Below are 21574 nucleotides of genomic sequence, written 5' to 3'. Positions count from 1 at the left end.
GCGCCACGTGTATTCACCAAATGTGTGGCTCCTGTGGTCTCCTTCCTTCGGGAGGAGGGCTGTACTATCTTTCCCTACCTCGATGACTGGCTCATCGTGGCTGGTTCGGAGACTAAGCTGGTGCAAGACATAGAATTAGTACTGAGCACTTGCAAACGCTTGGGGCTTCTGGTAAATTTTGGAAAATCTAAACTGGTGCCCAACCGAAAGGTCTCCTATATTGGGGCAACTTTAGACTCTGTAGAGGGTAAGGCGCTGCTCCCCCCTGAGAGGGCTAAGTCACTGAAGGGTCTGGTATCCATGTTTAAAAGGAACCGCTTCCAATCTGTACGTTCCATCCAATGTTTGCTGGGGCATATGGCAGCAGCCACCTCTGTGGTCCCTTTTGCTAGACTGCATATGCGTCCGCTCCAAAATTGGTTTGTGCGGAGGTATGATGCTATGCGCCACCCTCCGTCTCTCAAGCTGTCCATACCTAGGGCTATTCTATCCTCCCTGGACTGGTGGCTGTCTGATGACAACCTACTCAGGGGGACCCTGTTTGGTTATCGGCATCCTGACGTTACGGTGACCACTGACGCGTCCCTGCAGGGATGGGGGGCCTATTGTGGTGATGTATGTGTGCAGGATGTCTGGTCAGAGAGGGAAAAGACCCTCCATATTAATGTGCTTGAACTAAGAGCCATTCGTTTTGCACTTGTGTCCCTTGCAGCGTTGCTACAAAATCGCCAGGTGTTGGTACAGACGGACAACACGACTGCCATGTACTACTTAAACCAGCAAGGGGGCACAGCATCTATGGTCCTCTGCCAGGAGGCCATGCTCATTTGGCAGTGGGCAGTCCGGAATGGTGTGATGCTTCGGGCTATACACGTGGCAGGTTCAGACAATACTCGGGTGGATGCCCTGAGCAGGTTCCTCTTCTTGGATCACGAGTGGGAAGTGAACGCAGAGTACATTGGGCCGATCTTCCAGATGTGGGGCCATCCAGACATAGATCTGTTCACGACTGCAGCAAACACGAAGGCCCAGAGGTTCTGTTCAAGGGCAGGGAGCGACCCCCTCTCTATTGGGGATGCCTTCCAGTTTATGTGGACCCGCGGGTTACACTGTATTTCCGCCATTCCCACTGATACCCAGGGTACTGTGCAAGATAGAGGAGGACAGGACTGATTGCATCCTTGTGGCCCCCTTTTGGCCAAGACAGGTGTGGTTCCCCAAGCTCCTGCAGATGTCCCAACGGACGTATGTGAGTCTGCCTCCCCGGCAGGATCTCCTGCAGAACGGGAGCCTGTTCCATCACGACCCCGGAAAGCTTCACCTGTCAGCCTAGCGGATAGTTCCCCACCAGTAGCATTTTCAGATCAGGTGGAGAGGGTCTTACTGAACGCTAGGAAGCCGTCCACTAGATGGTCCTATGAGGCTAAGTGGCATCGGTTTGAGGCTTGGGCATTTCTGGTGGCTGTAACGTCTGCCAGAAGGGTTAGTGAGCTATCAGCACTTAGGGCTGACCCTCCCTTCCTCCTATTCCACAGTAATAGGGTGGTCCTGCGGCCATGCCTTCAGTTCCTGCCTAAGGTGGTGTCTGCCTTTCACCTGTCGCAGGAAATTACGCTGCCTGCGTTTTTTCCACAGCCATCTTCCAAAGGGGAAAGGGCCCTTCATACCTTAGATTTAAAGAGGGCCTTAGCTTTCTATTTAGATAGGACAAAGGACTTCCGTAATGGTCCCCACTTGTTTGTCTGTTTCGGGGCCAAGGACAAGGGTCACAGGGCATCTTCGCAGACCCTTTCACGGTGGATTGTGTCGGCCATTAGTAAGGCCTATTCTCTGGCTGGGGTGGGTTGCCCACTGCAGGTCAGAGCCCATTCCACACGGTCTCAAGCAGCCTCTTCGGCACTCATCAGGGGTGTGCCGCTGGTTAATATCTGTAAGGCAGCTACGTGGTCCTCTGCTGACACGTTTGTTAAACACTATGCTATGGATGTCAATGCAGAGCAAGAGGTTTCTGTAGCCAAAGCTGTCCTTCACTCCCTGTTTTCCTAAAGGGATGCTGGAGGGTATTGTTGTAATAACTGACAATGACACTTTGTGTATGTATGTATATATGTATATATTTATTGAACAAGTTAAATGTTACTGTACAATGCTTTATTTCTTGGTCCTGGTACTAGGACTGTTGTTATATAATAAAATTGAGTTGGACTTCACCCCACCTTCCTTATTGTGTGAAGCTTGGTACTCTCCCATGTGTGGAGGCACAGAAGAACGAAGATGAAAACAGGGTTAACATACCTGTAACTTACGTTCATCGAGTTCTTCTGTGCTGACACACATCCCTCCCTCCTACCCCACTGTGAATTCCAATGCACGATAATATGATGATTATAACAAAATTGATGTTTTTAAAGGATTATGGCTATGTGTATTGGATAGCGGCGGCAAAGGAGAACTGAGGGAAGGGGCCGTTGGTCGCTAGGAAGACATGTGACCGTTTGGGCGGGAAAACGGTCGCTGAGGCGCGCAACAAACGGCCCCTTCGGAGCTATAGAAGCGTTAAAGAATTCTCCGGCGGCTGGCCTGCGCCTGCGCGGTCCCCATGTGTGTGTCAGCACAGAAGAACTCGATGAACATAAGTTACAGGTATGTTAACCCTGTTTTTTCCTAACTGCACTTTAGATGGAGAAGGGTGAGAAGTCACTTCTAAAAGGCAACTGGTAGAAGTAGGGAGTGCTGGATTCCACAGTTTGCTCTTTTTCTCTTAATTAGAGTTTAAATAATCATTGTGCTTTCTACCCTGGACCTGAATGTAGCCAAATAGTGTCATTCTAGAGAGCACATTTGAAATAATGTGAACACTTTTTGGATATAAAGTTTAGTGACAGTGCATCTTGTACAAATGCCATGTAATTATTATAACTGTTATTAGAACCAACCAAAATAACATAAAACAGTGTGCAACCTATCAAATTCTCTAGAGCTCTTCATTAGGCAGGAAGGTAAACAAACATCTTCTGTTTATGGTGTGAAAGAATTCTGTTGTTGGAATTCAGTATGAAGGCAATTCTATAGAGCATTCCATGCCTCTTCTGAGGACAGTGGCTGGATTAACCATTAAAGTTGCTGAAATTAGATCAATCCACTTGGACTATCATGTATATAATTTATTTTTTTCATACAAACAGACTACCTAGTCCTGCTGGAAATGGGTCTGTTATTGCTGTATGCTTAGTTAAAATGTGTGATAATTTCTAAATAATTTTACAGTTCAAGTTTACCAGTGTGCTGGTGTTTACCATTATGGCAGGGGCAGGGGTGGGGCAGAATCAGTCACCGACTGCTCATCTGTGAGGCATGGTTTACTCAGCAGTGGAGTAGACAAAGTAGCTGAAAAGAGCAAGAACACAAAAAGCAGTAAGATTCTCTTACCATAGTCAGTCCAAGGATTTTGAACACCGAAGACAACCAGTGGTTACAAAATATGCATAATCTATGGGTGCTTCCTTTGCCTGAAATATAGTAATTATAACAATGAGAACCAATCAGACTTTCCCAGCCTTATCCCAGTTGTAGTCTAATCTCTTCTTGCTTCTTGGAGTTCTGTTCAGCATCTTCCATCTGATTTTACAGGATCTTGGAAAGTGCTTACCTGTGGCACTTAATCTCTCCCCTTCTTGGTTTAAAGTATGATCTCCACTTGGACTGCTCAGTGGAAGTATCACAGACTTTGGGTTTGATCCAGTGATCAGTATGTGTGACTTAATCAGGAAATCTGATTAATGATTTTGTGGTCATCCCTGATAAATAAAATGTGTAAGCAATGAATGTTGGAATTGTTGAGCATTATGGTTTCTAGATACTAAGATCTGGTGCAGACAGAATATTGTAGCATATTCAGCCTTTTCAGAAATGTTCTTGATCCTGGTAGTCCTAACACAGGCATTTTGGGAATCTGCCTGGGCTAACGTCAGAGTACACTTTTTGTTTTTCCTGTACAAAGGATGAAAGCTCCAGTGTAGCTCCTATTCTGCCACCTGTAGGACTTTTATTTGATTAGAAACATGACTTGAGCTGTGTCTTATTGTTTCAAAACAGACAGGCAGCAGTTTTTCTATTGTGTAAAACTTGTGTTTCACTCTTATGATAAAAAAGCAGATGTATTTCTCTGGTTTAAAAAATATTGTCAGGCCAGAGACCTGTTAACGGTTAAGGTCTCAAAACTTAATTTTTCAGTCTAAGTGTTTAGAGTTTTCTGTTAATTCCAGAAATCTTTTCCTCCTTTAGGCTGCTGGCAGTAACTCAAACAATAGTCTTTTTTGTTCAGCAAAGTCTGAGACAACTGTCCTTGCAAAGTTTTAAAAATCCTATGATAGCTTGTAACTCTCTGAGTGTTTTAGGAGTTTTAATTCTAATCATCTTCTGTTGTCAGGCCTCTGCCACCTTCAGTTATTTTAAATCTGAGAAAGTCAACTTGTTCTCAGGCTTGCTGGGATTTTTGCAAACTAATAAGATAGGCAGGCAGCTTTTCCCAATATCTGAATCACCTGTTCTACAATGTCTAGGTGTTTCCCCTTTGTAGCATCTGTTAAATAAATGTCTGCAGTAAACAGGGCAGGGCTGTTTAGGACCTGTGGCTGTTTTATGTGAAGCAATAGTCCTGTGTCTGACTTGATTCTCATAATGTTAAAAATAGGCTAGATTATTCAGCACTAAATCTTTTAAATGTGCTTAATTTGGTATGCTTGTCTTTTCTAATTGATATTGGAGCAATGATTGATATTGGAGTCGAAAGGATGATGCAGTGGCAAGCCCTGGATACATAAGACTAGCTTCTGTACAAATTGTTTCTTCATTGTAAAGAATCAAAAAAGCAGGATTCAGCCCTTCAACCTCAGCAACTTCTAGCTCATATTCTTACTCATTTATCCAAAGTTGGATATTTCTACATATCGTGGCAAATAGCCGCAGCTAATCTCTTGAGAGAAAAATCCAAATCTCACATCACTTATTTCTGACCAGAGTAGTCTTTTCCCCTAAAAAGACATATTACTTGAAGGAAAGGTGGCTAGTTATTGTGCGTATTCCTGCAGTTCCTTTTTTGCCCTTTGGGGTTGCTTTCCTCACCTTCCGATTTCCCTTATTCTAATTTCTGCTGGGGAGGCTGGAATTGATGAGATCTAGCTTCCATTTCAACTTGTTCAAATTTATGATGGTCCTGCTCAGATGAGGGATTGTCTGGAGGAGAGACCCCTGTCTACCTCCCTGATATCTATTGGTTTTTCGAATCTGGGTCTTGTATCACTGCTTAAAATGGTTTGGTTCAGCATCATAACTAGTCCCATCTCTTGGACCATGGCTATTTGATTTGGAGGCTGCTTCTTGAATATCTTCTGCAAAAAATCCTGATTCTCTTTTGGGTTTGGGGCTTCCTTTCTCATTGGGGAGGCGTGTTAGGCTGCGAGCCATTCCCTCTCCTTGGAGCCTTTTTCTTTCGCTGTTTTGTTCTGGGGCATATGAGGCATTCTAGGGATCCAAGCCCAATATCTGTTAAGTTCTGGAGACAATGTTGTTACATTCAGTTATGTGTTGCCTGTCAGCAATCATTTCTCTCAGCTCTCTATCCCTTTCAAGGACAGCTGACAAACCTCGAATGTTTCCTTTGAAAATTGCTCGAATGGGTGCTTCAACAGCACATATACTAAAATTGGAACAATACAGAGAAGATTAGCATCGCGAGAATCACCCAACTGGTGGTAAAATTCTGCTTAAATCTCATTCTGTCTAGAATGAAGCCACAATGCCATTTTTGTGGTCATCTCAGTAATGATTTTGTGTAGATTATCAGATTATCTGATATAAAGCTGCAAAGTTAAAGCCATGGCTTCAGATACAAGAGCATTTACAAGATGCTGTCTAATCTCAGGCATATTAACTGACTGGATAGCCTCCAGTGCCTATATGTGTCAGTTTATAAATAAAGCCATTTCATGTGGCTCTGATACTATATTTCTCACTTCTGTCCATATATTTGTCATTTTCAGTTCCACAACAGCTGGAGGTCCTGTTGCTCCTGGAACCACTTGCACTAACATCAGCTGTTTGATGTATGCCCTTAAATTCAGAGATTCTTTTCTAAGTACAGTGTTTTCTCTCACCAACTGTGCCATAGTAGCTGGCAGCTCGTCTTCTAATGGGGCATATATAGTCTTCTTTATGGGGATACCACAATCAACATTATGCATTGCAGCAGGGATTCTTCTCTGAACCTGAGGTCTGCATCCTAGTGTTTGTAACAGGAACATGAAATCTCTTTGAATTCTTCTCTGAACATGAGGTCTGCATCCTAGTGTTTGTAACACGAATAATTTCCATAGTGGTTTCATCTGCATCTATTTCATGCCATCTCAATGTTGGTGGGTCTAAATTGCCTCCATTTGCATCAGTGAAGGTAAATTCTCAAACTCTATCTGATACTTTTACTCTAATCTCCTCTTAAAACTTCAAAAAGATAATTCCGTCCCTTTACAAGAGCAGTTAGCAAGATCAGCCTCCAAATGTTAAACACGTGAGGATTTCTGATATTTAAAGCCATGAAATTATCCTTTCTTCCTCTGAGGTGGAGGACATCTTAGTGGGTGATTCCCACCCTCTAATCAGGGAGGTAGAAACTCAGGGCCAAGCTACAAGTGACGAATGACACTTAAATGGCAAGTGTCATTCGTCACTTGTAGCTTGGCTCAAAGTCCACTTCCTGTCTCGTTGGGTAAGAGTCACCCATCTCCTCAGTTCTTTTCCTGCCTCAACAGGGAGAGCAGTTTAAAATAAGAACTGTCTCATCTATTCATTTTTTATTTCCTTCTTTTCAACTTCTAATTCTAGATTCTTATTCTTGTGCCTTCCTTCAATTCCTTCTAATTCCTTTACTAATCGACTCTTATTTCATATATCTACACGAAGAAACTTCAGGAAAAGGCTTCTTCAGTCAGAAGAACTTACCGGCCGTGGCAGCCATTTTCTCCAAATCAGACAGCATTACAGAACGCGTTTCCCAACCACTCTAAAATGGAAAATCATGAGGGTAGCAATGGCTTCCTTTCTGAAGGAGAGTTAGAAGCCCCTCTCATCACTGTTCCTGGTAACAATGCTGGTGCCATTAGCACAGATCACGCAGAGACTGCAGCGGCTGCCGTTCACAATGCGAAAAGATTACAGGCTCAAAAACGTACCAGAAACAGACACCATTCCTCCCTACCGAAAGAACTGCAGCAGCTATTTCTGGCCCCACTGACTTGAGTAAACTTGCCAACCAACTAGGAAGTGGCTGTGGAGTGGTTTCCCCACATCCGTAAGCTAACAAATGGGCGTAGGATCCAGCAAGAGCCAGTTAAGCTTTTTTGTAGATCTACAAATAGCAACAGCTCCAGGATCCAGCACTGACTGTAAAAGTCTACCTGTGAGTAATGCATTGGGATCAGGAACCATGATATCTCCAGATTTCCTGAACTTGATTATACAAACTATGAGGGAAGAGGTTGCCAATCTTTGTCAGAGTGCTGAAGGAAGAGACAAATCTCCCTCCAATTCACCCTCCTGTCCTTCCCCTCCCAGGCAGGGAAATATAGAAGGGACAATTTCATTCAAAGGGAAACCTAACTGGTCCACTAAGGCAGCTAGAAAGGAAACCTATACAAAAAAAAAAGATAAGACAACTCTCAATGGGAAACTGAAGTTTATGAAGATAGTGAAAGTCAAGAGGAAAAGTGGAGTGGTACAGCCTGATCCCATCAGATCTTGGAAGCTAAACAGGGTCAGTACTTGAATGAGACTCCACCAAGGAGGACTCTGCAGTGGAAGGCAGTTGCAAATTACCTCTGCTTCCCACTTGCCTCAAAAGCCCCAGCAGGAGTTGCCATAAGTCAGATGTGGCTTGATGGCACTTTACACACACATAATATACAATATATTATGATATACAACCTCCCAGATGAGGAAGAGAATGAGAGAGAAATCCCAGAAAAATCTTTAAGAGTCTTTAAATCAGACTACCAGTTTCTCATATTCAAGACCGCAGCAGCCTTGGATCTTCAGGAAAATCCATCAGAAGAAGAAACAAGTTCATCCACCTTAGAATCCAAGGGCACAGACCCAAGGGGAACAAAGAATTCTTCCCTAGGTTGAGTGTAGCAGAGAGGGTCTTCCCCTTCCCTGAATCTTTTGAGAAGCAATTAAAGGCAGAATGGGTGAAACCTGTGGTCAACAGTCAATTTCCAACCTTTATTAAGAAACTCTATGCTTTACCATCATTTACTAATCAGTTTTTTCAGGCCCTGCAAGTGGATGCTCCAGTAGCAACATTACAATCATCTGTATTACCATAAGAAGATGCCGAGGGAATGACCCAAAATAGGCTAGACAAAAGGGCTGATTTTGCCCTAAGGAAAGCTCATGAAACTACTCCAGTGACCGTCCAGGCTTCCACCATCACCTTGATAGTATCGAGAGCAGCTGTGATCAGGTCTGGAAAACCTCTTCAGCTCATATCAACCAGCAACTGTTGCCTAGTGGAGGGAGCCAACAGGGTCCTCAAAGCCAACTCATTCATAGCAAATGCAAGGTTGGAGGTTAGAATGGAGACTTGAAGTATCTCAACAAATTCATCAAACTAAAGCACTTCAGAATAGAGATGCTGAGATCCATCTCAGACTCCTTGCTACCAAGGGAGTACCTTATCTCATTAGATCTGACAGAGATGTATCTGCATATTCTGATCTTTTTTTCAGACACAGAAGATTCCTCTGTTTCTGCATGGGAGGGGGCTCCATCTACAGTTCAGAGCACTTCTATTTGGCCTCTCCATGTCACCAAGAGTCTTCACAAAGATCTTGCTCAACTCAGTCATAAAACTAAGGGGACAAGGTATTCACATACCACTTATTTGGACAACTTGTTAATCAGGTCAAGCTCTGAGACAAAGTTGCACCAAGACACAGAAACAACTATCTGATGTCTACAAGTTTACGGTTTCCTGATCAGCTTACAGAAAGTTCCTTACAACTAGAACAGACTAGAACATCTAGTAGTCACATTAGACACAACATGCAATTGCTTCTTCCTAACCGAAGCAAAGGCAAAGGAAATGAAGGAAATGTCACAAGCAGTCATCAATGCCAGGTTTTCTTCATTGATGACACTCGCAAAACTGATGGGGATGCTGATTTCGAGCATTGACGCCATGCAGTGCTGTCAGCTACATACAAGACCCTTACAGCAATTGCTGAGACATTTTCAACTACAAATTATGAACAAGAAAGCCATTTGGATCCCACTGACAATCAAAACCAGCCTTGTACAGTGGGCAAGAATGCCCAACCTTCTGTAAGGAAAGCAATACTGCAGTTCGGTAATGAAACAGATTTTCACAGATACCAGCCTATCTGGATAGGGAGCAGTACTAGAAGGTTCAGCAGTGCAGGGTTAATGGTCCAACAGCGAGATGAGCCTTCCCATCAACCTACTGGAACTTTGGTTGATTTATCTAGCCTACTACACTTCAGCCCACAAACGCTGGACCAACATAGCCTGATCAGAACAGACAATGTGTTGGCTGAAACTTACCTCAACAAACAAGGAGGATCCAGATCTTCAGCATTATGCAAAGAGGCAATCAAGATCCTAGCATGGGCAGAGAAGAACTTGGAATCCATAAAGGTAGAACACATCAAGGAATCAAGGAATATCCAGGCGAATTGGCTTAACAGGCAGACCATTCAGGAGGGTGAATGGTCCCTGAAGAAAGAACAGTTTCAGCTAATCACAACACACCTCAATCATCCTCTTGTGGATCGATTCATGTCAGCAACCAACCATCAAGTGAACAGGTACTTCATCAGGTATTACATCCCAAGGCCAAAGTAACTGACACCTTGACGTCCTAGTGGCCAAGTGATCTTCTGTTCACCTATCTCTCCATCCTGGTTCTTCCAAATTTGATCAGGAAGAATCATAGTAGTAGCACCATATTGACTTTGTGTCCATGGTTTTCTGCCCTTCAGCAGCTGTCAACATGTCCCACCCCAACCCTTCCAGTATCTCTGGGCATGCTTCAACAAGGCCCAGTTTGTCATCAGCATCTGGAGTGGCTACATTTAACCTCCTGGAGACTGAGTAGAACAACTTCGTATAACTACTTAGATCATTAAAGGAGAGCAATTACACGAGTCCAAAAAAGTATCTTACCCAAAGATACAAAAGTCACAGACAAGAAGCTGTTCCAAAGAAGCTTGCAATATTTTTAGATTTCAGAACTTTTTTTTAACAGTAGCTGCTGTAGAGACTCAAATTCTTGGCTTAACCATTATCTTATGATTTCATCCAGCAAACAAGATTATTCATATTTGAAACATCTTCTTGAAACATATAACAATAGATAGTTCATTCGTGCTATTTTTTGTATTGACAAAGTCTATGTAGAATTAGTGATTATAAGTTTCTCATACATCTGAATATCTTTTGGTCCTCCACCAATGTAACTATCCTTGAATAAAGTTGCCAGCCTCTTTGAAGTTAGACACTCCTGCCGTTTTCAGATACCCCTTGTATATGGGCCTTGGTACATTGTATGCATTAATATGAGTTAGATGGCTCTTCTAATCCACACATGGCAATACAACTGTGTAACTGTATCGTTTTATGCCCTTCTCCAAGGTTATTTTATTCTAGGCCTTTAGACTCCCTTAGCAGCCTATTTAGTTACGAGACCAGGTGATCCCTGTTTTTATGTGCATAGGTGTCGTGAACAACTGTCTTAGTCATATCCAGCAGTTTCCCCCCTATAGTTCTAGCTATATCTCTGACACAGGTGTTGATCATGCCCTATAGAGACATCATGCCAAATTGATAGTGTTAATATAGTTGAGGCCTTTAAAACAGATGTGGCCAAATTAGATAAAACAAAAATATTGGATATGACATGAATAGAGTCCATGAATTTCTCCATCTCTGAGATTGTATGTTTATTTGCAGATATACTCTGAATGTATGTTGTTGCATGTAGTAAATTATGTAGTTGCAGTTGCAATGAAGACAATTTCTAACATTAGTTTCCCCTACAAGCGTTCTAGAAAGTTAAGAGAGGGAAGCTGAAAGAAAATGGCTGAAGATTCAAACTTTCTAAAGCCCATAGTATAATATGAGACCAGTATCTTTCTATAGAGTTCCCATATTTTTCATATGGGTCAGCAATACTATAGAGATCTTTGGCCATTTAGTGGCACTGCTTCATTTTTTAAAAAAGCTCTTAGAAAGATACACAAAAAAGAAAAGATACACACACACAAAAAAAATAGGAAATTCAGTGAGTTGAAAATTAACATATTTGAATTAATACCTTTGAATGTTAACAGTAGTGCAATTTTGATGGTGGAGTCTTAGGTCCTGTCCGCCTGGTCATTTTGAAGTGGTTCAAATTCCAGTCTGCGTCCCATGATCTCCAGAGTTCTGCATGCACAAGGGAGTCTTGAGATGCAGAATCAAATTTTGTCTGTCTTTCCCCTGAGTTTTCTCCCTACAGACATACCACAACTTTTTCTTGAAGCTGCCACTGAGGCGCCACTGATGCTTCCTATGTGTATACGGAATTCTTAGTCCCCAACTACAGCTTCCCCCACTCCATCTCAACTTGTCAGCAGACACCATATCACCACGAGGTCATGCAGCACAGAATGCCCGAAGCCCAAGCTGATTCAGTACGGATCGGTATGAATACACAGAGGCACCAGTTTAAAGCGTGTTGTATGGAAAGGCCATTATTTGCTACACTGTTTTGGCAATGAACTTTTGAAAGTGAGCTTTTTTTATGCACAGAATTTTGTTCCCCTTACTACTTATCTGTAGGATTTCACTGTCACAAGATACAGTGATTGTGTCAGGTTTTGAGGTTTCTAAAAATGGGGATTAATGGAAGACAGGCTTGTCAAGTGCTATTAGTCAAGGCAGCTAACAAGAAATTAATAAGCATTTTATTTGTACTGATGTGGCAGGGCTGAGCTTATGAGGACATGTTTACATTTTTATTTTTTATTTTTATTTTATCGTATTTGTATTCCGCCCTCCCCGCAAGCAGGCTCAGGGCGGATAACAGCATTAAAAACATTTAAAACATTCCATATAAAACATTTAAAAGCATCATACAAATATATAAAAATAGCAGCACTCTTTTTCTTGATGGCGGCAAAACAGTTAATAACAAATAGTGCAACAGTACAGTTGAACATAGCAGCAGCTTAAGAACAGTGGTGGGCAGCTGTCATAGGGAGAGGGGTAGATGTTGTATCCTCCAGCCAGCGGAGGCCCAGCCTCAGCCATAAGCCTGGCGAAACAACTGTCTTACAGGCCCGGCGGAAAGATAGTAGATCCTGCCGGGCCCTGGTCTCGGTAGACAGAGCATTCCACCAGGTAGGAGCCAGGACTGAGAAAGCTCTGGCTCTAGTCAAGGCCAGGTGGGCCTCCTTGGAGCCAGGAACTGATAACAATTTCTTTTCTCCCGATCAGAGGGTCCTCTGGGGAATATACGGGGAGAGACGATCCCTCAGGTACGTTGGCCCCAGTCCACACAGGGCCTTATAGGTCAATACCAAGACCTTGAACTTGATCCGATACTCCACTGCATTTTGCATCAGCTGTAATCTTTGGGTCAGGCTCAAGGGTAGGCCTGCGTAGAGTGAGTTACAGTAATCTAACCTAGAGATGACTGTTGCCTGGATCACTGTAGTTAAGTCACAGGTAGACAGGTAAGGGGCAAGTTGCCTGGTCTGCCGCAGGTGGAAAAAAGAAGACCTGACAACCACTATGACCTGTGCTTCCATTTTCAGGGAGGCATCTAGGATCACTCTCAGGCTCTTAACCCTTGGAACTGGCACAAGCTGTGCCCCTGCAAGGTCCGGGAGCTGGAATCCCGAATCCAGTCCTCCGTGGCTCAAGTACAGGACCTCCATCTTTGTTGGGTTCAGTTTCAGTTGACTCTGTTTCAACCAGTCACGGCTGCAAACGCATGTTCCAGGACATCTGGGGCTGAACCAGGCCGGCCATCCCTCATCAGATATAGCTGGGTGTCATCTGCATATTGATGACACCCAAGCCCAAAACTTCGCACCAACTGGGCAAGGGGGCGCATGTAGATGTTAAACAGTAAAGGGGAGAGTGTTGCCCCCTGCGGGACCCCACACAGCAACGGGTGACGGGGTGACAATTTCTCCCCAAGTGCCACCCTCTGTCCCCAACTGTGGAGAAAAGAAACAAGCCACTGTAAGGTAGTCCCTTGTATCCCCACATCGGCAAGGCGGTGAGTCAGAAGATCGTAATCGACTGCAAGCCTGGATCTTGGGGGGGGCAGGGGGGTTGCCCGCCCCTGGCGCCATCAAAGAGGGCGGCAAAGAGGCGGATCTGAGTTTGCTGAGTCCCCAGCAAATAGCTGCTCGTGCCCAGCTCTCCCACTTGGTTTTTTTTCTGCCTCAGCTCTCAAGAGCAAAGTATGCCAAATGGTGGGACAGCCAGCAGAAGGCATATGTGTGTGGAGGGGGAGGGGGAGGGGAAGGGCTCCACTGCCGCCCCCCCCCAGGCCCCGACAGCCGGCAGATGCCTCTATTTGCACCATCAAAGAGAGGGTGGCCCCGTGCACTGGCAAGAAGTTTGCCTCTCTTCCCAGAGGCAAATCCGTGTTTGCCTCTCTTCCCAGCAAATAGGCACTCGTGCCTGGCTCACTTGCTCCGCACCCCCCGTCTCTGCGTCTGCACGCTGCTGCCTGGGATGAGAAGAGCTTGAAGTGCTGCTGGGCCAAAAGGTGGGATGGCACAGAGTGCACGTGCGCAAGGAGGGGGAGGGGAGGGCTCCCCCATCGCCCCAGCAGCAGGCAGGCTGTGTATTTGTTTGCTCTATTTGCTCCGAGATCAGCATGGAGGGAAATGATCAAACCAAGGCAGGAAGGTAGGGGCGTGGGATGCTAGTATACTTTATACTTTTAAATTTAATTATTCCACATAGCACACTTCTATATGCTAAGTTGTTAAATCAATAAAATAAGATGTGGTTTGACAGGAAAGTAAGTTAGGTATTGCATACGTATCAGTTCCCCCTGCCCCAAATTTCCCAGTTTATTTTTCTGTAGGAAAAAAAAGAAGGAGGGACCTTTTTCCTACGGCGTCAAAATGTGCGGACGTTTTACACCTCTAGTAAGAACAGTCCTTAGCATCCAGCCTTATGGGTATGGTTGCCAGCTTCCAGGCTGGAGATCTCCCAGAATTAGATCTGATCTCCAGCCAAAAGAGATTCCACATAGCACACTTCTATATGCTAATACATTTTAAGTTGTAAAATCAATAAAATAAGTGGTTTGTCAGGAAAGTAAGTTAAGTATTGCATACGTATCAATTTCCCCCAAAATTTCCCAGTTGCAAGCGATGAGGCCTGTACATTTTCAACAGAAGAACAATTCAAGCATGAGATTAACATGGTTTTTGACAGAATACTAACAGAATTGCATACAAGACTTGAAAATACCAAAAGACTAAACACAGATTTTTCTTTTCTTGGTGGTGAAAAATTGATGAAAATGAGTAGCTCAGACTTAATGGTGGCTGCAGAACATTTGGCAAAAAAATATTCAGAGGACTTAAATATTAACGAATTTAAATGTGAACTTGAAACATTCAGAGATCAAACTCATAATTTTTTCTGAAAATACAGAACAAATTAGCTGCCTATATCTATTATCTGTGATTTACACAAATGATTTACAGGATGCATTTCCTAATTTTTGTATAGTGTTAAGAACGTATGCCACTCTACCAACAACATCAGCATTCTGTGAGAGAAGTTTTAGCAAAATGAAGCTTATAAAAACCTATCTCAGGTCAGCAATGTATCAGGAGAGTTTATCAAGGCTGGCTATATTGTCTATTGAAAGTGATGTGGCAAATACCATAAATTATGATGATGCAGTGAAAAGTTTTGCAGGGAAAAAAGCCAGAAAAGTTAACTTTTAGTTGAAGTTAAGTAGTTATCTGCATTTCCTCCTAAGGACATGATGCCCTAGCAAGAGAGTTTACTTTTCATATATCTCTGCTTTGCATCTGCTGTGGATTCTTTTGGGTGTCAGAAACTTGCCTTGGCTAACCAATAAATGTTATTTTTCTAGAATAAAGAATTTGAATCTATTCAAATTCCATTGTTGGAGTTTAAATTTCCCCCATCATTGTGAATTCCCTACCACATTTGTCTTACTGGAATATTGACAGCTTGAGCTTGCAATAGCTCTTGTTTTAGGAGAGCCCACCCTTCACTTGCTCCTCTCCCTTCCAGTATTTTTTGCCATTAAATGACTCTCATCATGCCTCTGAGTTCCTTAAACTCTGTCTTCCTAATATCTAACATGCATGTCTGCCTATGAACTCTCTTAGCTCCCTACAACAAAAGGAATTCTAGGAGGAATGCTTAGCTAATGATGGATAAGATAATGTAAAGTTGTTGTTATTAACAATTCATAGAAGTCAACACAATTTATTCTGTTTAAGAGTTGTTTATTATCTATATTAAAAACATTGGTCATATATGTATATATAAAGAAAAAATATAAGGGGGTGCCATTTTTCACTTTTGCCCCCCCCCCCACAAAATATGTAGATCCGGCCCTGATCGACTGTGTCAAATACTGCTGACAAATCCAATAATATCAGCAGCGCTGAACCACCTCAGTCCAGATGTCTGCGAAGATCGTCCGTGAGGGCGGCCAGCAGCGTCTCCGTCCCGTGCCCTGGCCGGAACCCGGATTGAAAGGGATCTAGGGCCGAGACATCATTCAGAAAATCCTGTATCTGTCCCACCGCCACTATTTTCTAAATAGTGGAAAAATATATTTTGGGTATAACAGGTTAGAAATATAGCACATGTCTCATTTAGAATTATGATTTTTTAGGGACTATTGTATATGAAAATATATTTTAAAGAAGGCATTTGGTTAACAGTGCTCACAATTGTAGATCCACTAGTCCCACCTTTGGGCGTCTACTGTAATGTGGGTGCACATTAGACATGTGCAAAACAAAACAAACGAGCCAGAAATGTGTCTAGAAATCTCTGATTCAGTTAGTTAAAGAAGTTTCCAGAATGATGAAACAAATGTGGGAAATGAAGCTACTGACTCCCCACCGCTGAAAAGTTTGTGTGTTTCAGTTCAGTTCTTACTGTGCAGTGGCAGTGCAGACAGGCACTGGATGAGCAGCAGCAGGAAGCAGCATATGTAACTGTTTTCCTTAAAAGCAACCAATTGGATCCCGGGGAAGAGACTGAGTGCAAACATATCATAATTCTGTTGGTAGGAATAGGAAAGTGTGTGTTGTGCATGAGTACATTTCTTTCTTCAGTGTTTCACCAGCAGCATTGAGTGGCTCCAATTCATAAAAGGCTTGCTTCATGCTGGGGAGGAGAGCAGCGGATGGCACTGTGCCATTGGCATCACCTTGCCAATCCCATTCTGTACGCTTTTACTCTCAATGCGAGGAAAGGCTGGGAAGCAACTAACTGATAATGTACATGCAGGTGTGCACACATGGGTTTGAGGAGGGAGGGGTTCTCCTCCAGCCTCTGAGTCTTGGGCTACTGCAAAGGCTCATGTTATGCAGATTAGCGTGAAAATTAGAAATAAGTATTATTAAGGGAGAACTGCATTGCGGAAGACCCAGATATGTGGACCAGGTTGCTACCTGTCATGGGCTGTGCTCACCCAAGCTGGTATTCCACAGTCAGAGCACTCACACAAAAGCCAAGGGGGAGTCCAAGATTTCAAAGCCAAGTCCAGTCCATAGTCAGAGCACAAGGTAAATACCAGGAGTGAGTCCAGAATCCAAAAGCTAGGTCAAGTCCAGTCTGAGGTCACTTACTGATATCATCAGGTCTAGAAGCAGGCACGAGCAAGATGTTGGTACATGGAGTGGTTGCAGGTAGTGTAACACTTTGCTTCCATGCCTGGCGGTTCCTCCAGGCTGGCTTTTATGGCCAGGCGTGGTTTGCAGCCAGCTGCTGGGGCTTCACCCTGATGCTACTCATCATCGCTCTCCAAAAGCTGGCATCGGCTCAGAAGGCGAGCACTGCGCAGTCTTTCCTGTAGCTCCAGCCTCTTTGTCTGTGGCGCTCTCTGGGCGTGGGCGAACCTGGGGGAGTGGAAGCCCCTGGCTGGGCTTCCCCTTTGGTGTTGGAATTCCCTTGCTGAACTTCCTCTGTGGTGTTGGGTCTGGAGAGTACCAGTGGTTCTATCTCAGCTGTTGGCTGTGAACTCCGATTACAGAAAAAAGGGTCTTCCTGAATGGTAATTGCTACAATGAATACAAAACACTATATACCAAAATAAATTGCCTTTCATTCAATGAAAAGTGCATCATTATTTCATTACGTGACAGAGACAATGCCCATCTCTGGCAGTGGACAATGGACGGGCATTGTCTCCGTTGCGTCTTTTCCAAGTATGTCCGATGAATAAGTTTTGAAGTGGAAATAATGATACAGCCCCTGAGAAAGCAAGGTCTGCAAAACAAAATCGGCTAGCGTTTTGTTGGGCTGAATAGGAGGGGTGGCTTCCCTGCTTGGAGCAGAAGAGATGTCTACATCTTGGCTATCTTGCTTACTGCACATTAGGGAAAGAACGCCTCCCATGAGAAGATATTCTATGTTGTGTTGAAATAGAAACGGGACTGTGTGTTATTGACGGATAGTACTTTGGAGTGACTTGGATGATATGAAATTATATTGATACAGAAATATTATAATTAGCGTGCTGTAAATATGAAATTTGAGTATTGTTAACATTGTCATTAATGATATTGATGGTTATATTAATATTTGCACTCTGCACTTTTCATGGAATGAAAGACAATTTATTTTGGTATATAGTGTTTTGTATTCATTGTAGCAATTACTATTCAGGAAGACCTTTTTTTCTGTATTACATTGCAGTCTTTCCTTTAGCCTCTCTACTACTAGTTGTGAACTCCAGTTACCTAGCAGTTGCAGCTCCTGGTCACTGGCCTCTGCTGAGTAAGGGCTGGCTACATGGAGCGCCTCTCCTCCCAAGGAGTCCTTGCTCTCACTGAGCCCAGACGGGGCCATGACACTACCCATTCAGTGGCCTGTTGTTGCTGTCCTTCTCTTAGGTCCCACCGCAAGCCAACTGTGACTGTAGAAGTCAACCTAAGATAATGGGTCAAGGAGCACAAGGAGATACTTCATCTTGCCTGAAAAGGACTTCTTCATTTTTTCTGGGCTCTGATCAAAACTGTTAATCCAGTATTAAATGAGTAGAGATAGCAGGGCTGTGCACTGTGCGCAGGTCCATGCAGATACCTAAGCCTTTCCAGATCAGTGTTACATGTGGACCTGTCTTGTTAAAGACTGGGACTTTGGCTTCAGTTTAACTTCTTGTCTTTCATTGTTAATGGTTAACGGTTTTAGTTGGAAAATGGATACTGGGCAGTCTGCCTGGTCTCCCATCTATTGGTAAAAAATAGAGAAAAGAAGGTCATCCTTCATTACCTCAGTATCCCATTAACACAACCAAAGGGCCTCCCCCCTGCTCCCAATCTCATTGTGGTGAACTGTTTTAAGGAGTGGAATCACTGCTATAGGAGGCTATGAGTGAAACATAACACTGACTCCCGTGTTGACAGGCAGCATGGCTGCACCTCTTAACATTTCTCTGTCAGTGTTCTTACCACATTTTGGGTATGACTTGAAACAACATTATGGCCCTGTCAAGTCAAGACAGATCAAGGGCCAGATGCGAAGGACTATGTGGTATGCATGGTCCACTCTGGTCAAAAACATACTAACTGTTGAAGAACAGATGCTCAAAGGCAGAAGGCATCGAGTTAAGTGTAGTTACAGTTCCAGCAGGTCTCTCCATTATGACAGCAGGTCTACTGTGACAAGAAATCTGATGTTGAGATGAAAGCATTTTACTCTTTTGAAGCCTGGAAAGAACTCTTCAACCATGCTCTATATGGACTTTTCAGTTCTGGAGTTCAAAGAGCAGAGCTGAGGCCAGAGCTTGGTCAGATCCAACCACATTGACTCTGGCAGCTCCTGAGCATGGAAAGGAAGGATTCACCCCCTTATCATGGGAATGCAACTACAAAGTGCAGGGAAACATGGCATCAACAGGCAACAGCAGGATGTAAAGGTAGTTTAGTGGCAGTATCATAATGCAGAATTTTTTTTAAAAAAACCTCTGTGTTGGTCGGCAGTGGAGCAATCTTCTTGGGCACTGGCCTGCCGCTGCTTTGCCATCCAGTTTTCCACCATTGTGTGCCCTCACCAACACTCATCTTCTTTGGTTCCAGTGTTGTGTATGTGAGTAGTAACTCATTGGATTGATGAGTCTTGGATTAGAAGGGAGGGCTAATAGTTGGTAACAAATGATGCATTTTTTGGTTAAGTGCAAATAAAGCCTTATTTCCCTAACACCCTCTTGAAAAGAACAGGGTGTATACGTGCATCCACCCAACACGCACCTTGACATCTTTCTCCAAGTATTCTTTGAAGTCTGTAAACACCACACCCTATTGATGTGTGTGTGCTCAAACTCGGTGGATCAATGATTTGGAGGGAAGACTGTTATGTGAGATTTTAGTGCTGTTATGTGCAAAAACAGCTGCCCCAGAGCCTCATTTTCCCAGTCCCCCTTGAAAAGAACAGCATGAGTGTGCGCATGCGCAGCCAACACCTTCCTTGCACACATGCACGCAATGGGCCAAAACTCATAATAATGGAAAAACCCCAAAGGATTAAATACAAGCCAACACTGATCCACCTGGGAGAATCCAATAATGGGACAGAGATTGTTGCAAAAACCTAGATTCAGAAATGAAATGGAATTTTTTCCAGTGCATGCTTCTAGTGCACATATACTTAATAATTCACCGTCCCTATACTCTAGGTGATAAAGATTATACATTACAAGAGGAGGATCTGCAAGGACTTGCAGGGGGTATTTTACCACCACCATACATTTTCTCTTTCCCTTCTATGTGTGGAATGTGAATTTAATAGGCTAAAATATTTTTCATGGTTTTTTCTGTTTCTGTGCAATCCTGCTGTATTCTCAGGGCCCTCTTACTGTATTCTCACTATGCAAAGCAGAGAAGGGGCCAAAAGACAAATGAATGTATACCTGTTAATGTGAAATGCTAAACATTTGTAGTTTGGGCTATCAAAATGATACACTTGTATCACTATGCAAATAAGAAATCTCTTTCTGAGTTAATCATGCTGGAAGGAGCTGTAGAATACCAGCTGAACTTTGCTCTAGAAAATAAGGATGCAGAGAGAAGGACTTGCGTCCTTTCCCCTAGACCAGCAGGACGCGTCAAGGACATGAAGAGCTCCCAGATGTCAGAAGGGAGCTTAATTAGCTTCAAAGATAGTATTTTGCCTGCAAAGCACAAAATATTGCTAATAAAAGAAGATATTCCTTGACTTAGATAATCTTTAGGTGATAAGCAATGACATCCAGAATTGTTCTTCCAATGTGAACTGGGGGTGGTCACTTTCTTGGACCAATGTAGTCCCAAGGTTGTAACTTATGTAACTTATGCTAATTGACCTGAAGGTATAAATTCTTCTGTTGTAGCATTATAGCTCTGAAGAACTGATCAGTTCAAGGAGCCTTTTCCCCCCTGGTAATTGTATTATTCTTCCTTTGCTTATAAGCAAATAAAAAGGCCTATGTTTATTTCCCTCCGTAGGACTCCTGCATATTCTTCTTTACCAGTTAGGCTAAACCAAGGTAAAGCACTGAATTGTGTGCAACATATGAAAGCTCCCTTAGCCTGTTCCCTCTTCCTGCTTCCTTCACATCTGCCAGCCTGCCTACCTTTATCTGCCCTCAGTCTTCAATTTTCCCTCCTTCCTTCCCTCAGCAGCTGGGAAACTTCTGGCCGATTTGTGCGGTTTTGTAGCTGGGCTGGGCCCAATTGTGCAATGTGGAACCTGTAGGGATTTGTGGGGGTTAGTCACTTTCCCTTGTATGTCCTCCCCACACTATTATTTCCTCTTCCCTATCTCCTGGCAATCCTATGCTTTCTTTTTTCCTTCCCAGCCACCAGCCAACTTACCTTTTATCTAGCCCTCATCTTCAACTGTATTTATTTATTTACTTCAGTTATACCCTGCCTTTCTCCACAATACGGACCTCCTGTCCTCCATTTAATTGACACAACAACCCTTTGAGGTCGGTTAGGGTGGGAATGTGTGACTAGTCCAAGGTCACCCAGTGGTAGAGTGAGGTTTCAAACCTGGGTCTTCCAGATCCCAGTCTGAAACCCTAACTAGTATACCACACTGGCTTTAGTGGGGTACTGTTGTTCAATAGGAGCAGGCAGCTTGGCCTACGTGAGATGTACAAGTTGTGGTAGTGAGTCAATCACCTGGTAGTTGCTGGTGGGCTTATCCCATTTGAGCCCCCCCATCAAAGTCCAGCACAGCCCTGAAAAAAGTCCCGCCCCTCTCTCTACCTGTTACTGACAGAAACCAG

At 43.5% G+C, this 21574-nt stretch overlaps 1 protein-coding gene and 1 pseudogene across 2 annotated transcripts in view; both read left to right on the top strand.

The window, feature by feature from the left end:
- The window catches only part of NT5C2 (5'-nucleotidase, cytosolic II), a 127997-nt gene that overhangs the window by 49917 nt on the left and 56506 nt on the right, over positions 1-21574 (top strand). The gene's annotated exons all lie outside the window — the stretch shown is intronic.
- LOC129332966 (U6 spliceosomal RNA) lies at positions 5679-5773 on the top strand (annotated as a pseudogene).

Source organism: Eublepharis macularius, chromosome 6 (genome assembly GCF_028583425.1).
Source record: "Eublepharis macularius isolate TG4126 chromosome 6, MPM_Emac_v1.0, whole genome shotgun sequence".
Lineage (NCBI taxonomy): Eukaryota > Metazoa > Chordata > Lepidosauria > Squamata > Eublepharidae > Eublepharis > Eublepharis macularius.
This window is presented reverse-complemented; position numbering and strand designations above follow the sequence as displayed.